At 37.1% G+C, this 6498-nt stretch overlaps 1 pseudogene; it reads right to left on the reverse strand.

Moving 5' to 3' along the window:
- Positions 1 to 671: 671 nt before the first annotated feature.
- Positions 672 to 3052, reverse strand: LOC149168917 (pentatricopeptide repeat-containing protein At3g12770 pseudogene; annotated as a pseudogene).
- Between the last annotated feature and the right edge of the window lie 3446 nt (positions 3053 to 6498).

A 6498-nucleotide genomic window follows, 5' to 3' on the forward strand; every position in this document is an offset into this window, starting at 1 on the left:
CCTTTGGATACGTATTTAGTAAATATTGAGATCCTCACGAGATCCTCACCTCTGCTTCCTTGATCTTTTTTATGTGTAATTGGTGCAAAATTAAGATAAATCTACAACATTTTAGACTTGATGTTAATTTAAAAAAATATAACTCAGATTCCTTTTTTAGGTTTCATTTTATTTTATTAAAATTACCAACCAAGTGTCACATGGAGATCTCCCACACACTGATTTGTAGAGCCCCTCACTTCTCTACGCCAATTACTCTAGCTTCAAGGATTTACAAGGATTTACCCAGTCTAGGCAAGTACGAAACAAAGAATTAACCCTGGACCTACCAACAATTTACTATTGTACACCTGTGTTGCACTTAGGGAGTCTAGGTGCATTCTGCAGACCGATGAGATGTGGATAATGTTTTAAATATCAAAATGAAAAAAATTAAAATGAAAAAATTTGAAATTAATAATATGAAAAAAAAAATTATGAATATATATATATAGAAAAACAGTTTAGTTTTATTTTAATTTTGTATATTTTAAATATTTCAATTTCTTTGAATGATTTTCCATGATTTATAGATTTGATGTTAAGATGGATAGATGCTGATTACCAAAAATGTAATTCCGAGATGGATACCAAAAATGTAATTCCAAGATGGATAGATGCTGATTACCAAAAATGTAATTCCTTCAATTCCGTAGTTGTTTGAGCAAACATCACCAATAATCTCCACAAGAACATATTGCATCTTTGAAATGATGGAAACGACTTGCATCCCTTACTATAATTTCTCGCTTAACAATCTTAGAAATGATCTTGATAGCACTGTGGCAGTCACCACAAACACGAAGATTTTTGGTAACCTGAATTGGTGTTCCAGGAAATGAGGTTAGAAGGCCAAATGCAATTGCTAACTTCTCACTATGGTGACTAAGGATGTATCCCTTCTCTTCCTCATCCACATCATGCAAAACAAAGCGAACTTGAGGTGCATACCCTTCCTCTTTCATCTGCCCAGCCAAGGTCTGTAACATTTCATGGATTCTTTCATACTGGGGATGGGATTTGTCGCCAACAAAGAATGTATTAACTTTGTCCTTGACTTCAATCCAGCTACATCCTGGATTCTTTTTCAAGCCCTTGTCTTTCATCATTGTTCTGAGCCTTCTTACATCATACCATCTGCCAGCATCAGCATAAATGTTGGACATAAGCACATAATATCCAGGATTCCCAGGCTCCATCTCAAACAGACGTGCTGCCACAGATTCCCCTAACTCTATGTTATGGTGGTTTTTGCAGGCACCAAGCAAGGCACCCCACACATTAGCGGCTGGTTTTAATGGCATCCTTGTGATGAAGTCATGTGCCTCGTCCAACCTGCCAGCACGACCAAGAAGGTCGACCACACATGTATAGTGCTCTGATCTAGGGATTATGTGGTACTTTAATTGCATATGATCAAAACATTGCAAGCCTCTATCCACGAGACCTGCATGGCTGTACGCAGTTAGAAGAGCAAGAAAGGTAATGTCGTCTGGCTTCATGCCTACCTGTTCCATTTGGTCAAAAAACTTAGTAGCATTCTCCCCGTCCCCATGCATTCCATGTCCCAAAATCAGTGCATTCCATGACACTAGATTTGTTGTGGGCATTCTGTCAAACACAATTTTTGCAACTTGCAACTTGCCACATTTAGCATACATGTCTATGAGAGCACTTCCGACAAAGACATCTGACTCGAATCCATTTCTAATTATACAATTATGGATCTCCTTGCCCTGTTGCAGAGCCGCTAAATAGGCACATGCAGGCAGAATACATGTCATGGTAATGGGATTCGGTTTCACCCCTTGAAGTTGCATTTCATGGAAAAGCTTCAAGGCCTTGTTAGCATGACCATTTTGGGCATACCCTGCAATCATTGCAGTCCATGAGATCACATTCTTTTGAGATATTCTGTCAAACATGAGACGTGCAAAAGATGTATTGCTGCATTTGGTATACATGTCTATAAGAGCATTCCCAACAAAAACATTAGATTCAGATTCACTTCTAATGATGTAACCATGCAGCTCTTTGCCCTGTTGTAGAGTTCCTAAGCTGGCGCAAGCCGGGAGAACACTTGCGACAGTAACCAAGTTGGGTTTCACCCCTGCCGATAGCATTTGAGAAAGGAGTAACAGAGCTTCTTTATCATATCCATTCTGGGTATACCCCGCAATCATAGCAGTCCAAGACACCACATTTCTTTGACATATTCTGTCAAACACTTGGCGTGCAAGGTCTACATTATTACATTTTGAGTACATATCTATGAGAGCGCTAGCAACAAACATGTTCGACTCCAATCCACATCTAATAATGGTATCATGAATATCCTTACCGTGTTGCAAGGCATCGAGGCCAGCACATGCCTTGAGAACGGAGGGGAAGGTGAAATTGTCTGGCTTCACTCCAGCCCTCTGCATTTCATAATAAATACCAAGCGTCTCTTGATAGCGACTGTGCATGGCATGCCCTAAAATCAAGGAATTCCAACAGAAAACATTTGGGTTTGGCAATTCATCAAACGCTTGGTGTGCATCCATTAGATTTCCGCACTTGCCATACATGCTGACAAGCTTTGTGCCTAGACATGAAATCTGCTGGGCACCACTACCAGTTACGATTATATGGGCATGAACTTGCTTGCCTTGTGCCAAAGCCTTGATGTTGGCACACCCCTGCAAAACAGAGGCATACACATGCGTTTCAACTGGGATGATCATTTTCTGCAAAATGCCTAGCACTTCCTTCAACCGGCCATTGCTGCAAAGCACCCCAAGCTCTGAACACATGCCTTCATATTCAAAGTTTATTTCCTTGGAAATGAGAGCATTGCAGGGGTATTGGATGACAGTGTAGTGCTGCATCAAATCGGTTTGAATTTTGAATATATACCGTCAACCACCAACTGACTAAGGTTGACCGAGACCACCTATAATGCACCCCCAGTAGCCTAAAGTTGACGGAATCCATGTCTGATGCATTCTTCCATACTTTTGGCGGTGAGTTGTAAAATAAGTTGTAACAAGCTCAATAATTGGACTAAATTGGCTATTTGTATGCATTATGTGGTCAAAAGTCATCTCCTCCTTATAGATCTTGTCAATAACTCGGAAATTAAATGCTAGAGAGGTTGGATCTATGTGATGGTCTATCTCTTAAAATATTTATTTTAAACTTTGAATTTATAAGGTTGATAAAGTTGAAAATATCGTATCTCTATAATTTGTTTTTAGTTTCAATTTACTCATATTATCACTTCTTAAAATCCTGTTCATCTTGTTAATAATTTTGAAATGAAATGTTAAGAGGTTCGTGTAATTTTTCCTAACGAAAAATATGCTTGAAATTTTGAAATATTTACTTGAAATATAAGTTAAAATATATATATAAAAACTTGTATAATTTATTTTATTTTATTGTCACTTCATGGTTTTAATTATTTAGTAAATAAAAATAAATAATATAAAATTTATATTTTCTTAAGATATATTAATTTGATTAAATTAATAATATAATAAATTGATAATGATTTCATTTAGTGATGTTATTAATATGGTCTTGTCACTATAAGATATTATTGAATCATTTATATAGATATGGAGTGGTGTAGCGGAAGAAATCACATGATAAACCTTAAGTCTTAGAGAGAAATCATATTATGAGTTTGTGTAAATTTCCCAAAACAATAATGGGCAAGGGTGGAACCATGAAAGCTACTACTAATCATGAAAATAAAGATGTGACCATGTAACTTCCATGATTTCATCCGTGTGACTCATAGGTTTGGGCAATTTATATAAACTCATAATGATGTTTTTGTTTGGTGCTTAAAGGCTTAGCGAAAGTTGCTAAATGGTTCCCTAAGAGGGATAGAAATTACATGTCTGGTATTGAATCTTCGATGATTATCAGTTGACTTATTATAATACTAATGAGGCTAAAGATAGTCCAATATGTGTTCCAATGAGGTATGCCCACTAGGCCCATGACATTATAGTGTCGAACAAAGTCTCATACGTGGACTCCCTTTCCACTTCTCGTTTATAACATGTTTATTATGCATCCCCATACCACTTGGCATAGACATACAACGATTCCATATATCCTCAAACCACTTGGCATAGATATTCAATAACAATCTCAACTTCCAACAACTCCCTACATCCTCATACCTCACCCAAGCAAAGATAATTCTAAATACATTTCCCAATTGCATGATAAAGAGGACAATTTGGTCTCAAGTCAGTACTACAAGAATCATGGTAGTGTGGCATGGGTATTTTTTAACAGTAACAATGAGGAACAAGGGGTGAGAGAATCTATTTAGCATAAAATTGGTGTTAATCGACCCTCCTCTTTCGTGGGCAAGCTAAAATAGGGACTTAGGCTTTGACATCTATTGTTTCATTCACATAAAAGAGTTATGAGATAAAGAGTTCATTGGCATCACAAACTACATTATCAAATCAACTCGAATAACTTTAATCAATGAAAAGACCCAGCCGATCATCCTGAATACTACCTTGGATCCAAATAGGAGTGAATTAATGTAGCAATGTGGTCTCACATATCTTTGGGAATATCAAATGGGAATGTTGAATGTCATGTATGTTGAAGGGCCTACCATTTGTGGATTTTTGCATCTACACACTCCTTATTCTAAACTTTATCGATGTGGATTTGATTAGATGTTCTTTGCCATGGACTAGGTAAAAGTAACACCACTAAATCACATATGAGCCATGTCAAGCCAAGTTATTGTTTTGAAACATGATTAATGATAAAATATATCACCATTGAAAAACACCATCATTGTTTCCATACAATCACAAGTTCATTAATTTGATTGAATTAGTAGTTTGTGTAGAAAAACAATAGATAATTAGTTTCTTCCCCATGCAAGATGAAATATAGGATGGTCGCACATTTTAAATTTTCTAAGAGATAGAGGAATGAAGGTAAGTGATAGAGGATCCAAGTTCAACAATCCTAACAAATATAACGCACAACATGGTGATGGTACGCTAGATAAAGATTGCAAGACAATGATAGATAGAGAAGATCAAACCTAATTTAAAATAGAGGAGTGGACACAAATTACAATGCTAATGTTATAGCAATAATCTAACAATAATCTAATTTAACACCCAACTAATCCCTTAGATGTTATCAAGAGAGCTCCTTAATGGTTCCTTTGGTTTCATAGCTTCAAAATGAGAGCACATTCAGGTTGAAACCACTATTATTCCCATAGAATTTCTTGATGGCTTCAAAACAAAAGTGTAGAGTTATCTAGAGTACAAAATGGAGCTTGCTGCTATGTCAAAGAAAATACCAAACTTTGTGTATGATTTCAACATAAATCCAATGTTGAAAAATGCAGCAAGAAATTTTCAATTTGATTTTGCCTTGATTAAATTGAGAAAATTTGAATTTTGACATCAGCAGACAACTTGGATGATATTAACTTGTGTGACATGGCTTGTATCTCCCAATTTACTTGATAAATTTGAGTTGGAAGGGTTAGAGTTCAATTCTGCATGTGTGATTGCTAATTTGTAGCAATCAAGGTTAGTTATCTGAAGTTGTTTTCAGTTAAACTAGTCCAACTTTTGGAGGGAGTGGTGGAAGGTCAGTTAAGTAGTGGGACTTCAGTCAAACTCAGTGATCATCCAATTAACTGATCAATTAGCCCAAAATAGCTAGTGCATGTAGACTCTGGGTTACTTAGTTGAGGTGGAGATTCCAGGGCAGTGTAACATCAGTTGTAGACTTGTCTTTAGTGTATAGGTGTTGCATGTAGTCAAATGATCACCCGAAAGGAATTGCACAATTCAATTGAGGGAATTTCCTAAACAATAGGGGTTAATTCCTCAAGGAACAATGCAAGGAAATAAGAGCTCAAATTGAGGAAAAAATTAACTAAGTTTGCGTCATAGGCCTTCAGTGAGCAAAGAGATAGGTTGCGCACTTGTGGGGTGAGCTCAGTTGAAACATAGTTACCGATCAAACTAGAACTATTACCTCAATACCTATCTCTTATGTCGATTAGTGCCTCCATTTCACCCTTCGACATACAAGGTGGATCTTGCTCAAATATCATCTTGTACACCGGGGTGAAAAAATGATCCGACAATTGTGTGATGACTCCTCTGAAGTTGCATTCGGCCAACATTTTACAATAAGTGTTCATAGAGGTCTCCATCGATGTCCATGCCCACTTCAAGTCTGGGAATTCCTGACGGGCATAGATTGCATCCAAGATGTAAGAAGACATATAGATTTCTTCTTGCTGGCCTTTGGGTGGCTGTCGAGCTCTTGTTACATGTTCCTTCAACCTGTGAGCCAACATGTTAGACCAGTTGGCCATACAAGCGACATGAAAAGATGACCAAGTATTGATATGCCTTCTGCAATGTCTTCGTTTTGTAAAGCTGGTTGGGTCTCATCCTG

This window comes from Pinus tabuliformis, chromosome 4_2 (assembly GCF_031772625.1).
Source record: "Pinus tabuliformis cultivar Carrire ecotype Pingquan chromosome 4_2, CPIR1, whole genome shotgun sequence".
NCBI classification, from domain to species: domain Eukaryota; kingdom Viridiplantae; phylum Streptophyta; class Pinopsida; order Pinales; family Pinaceae; genus Pinus; species Pinus tabuliformis.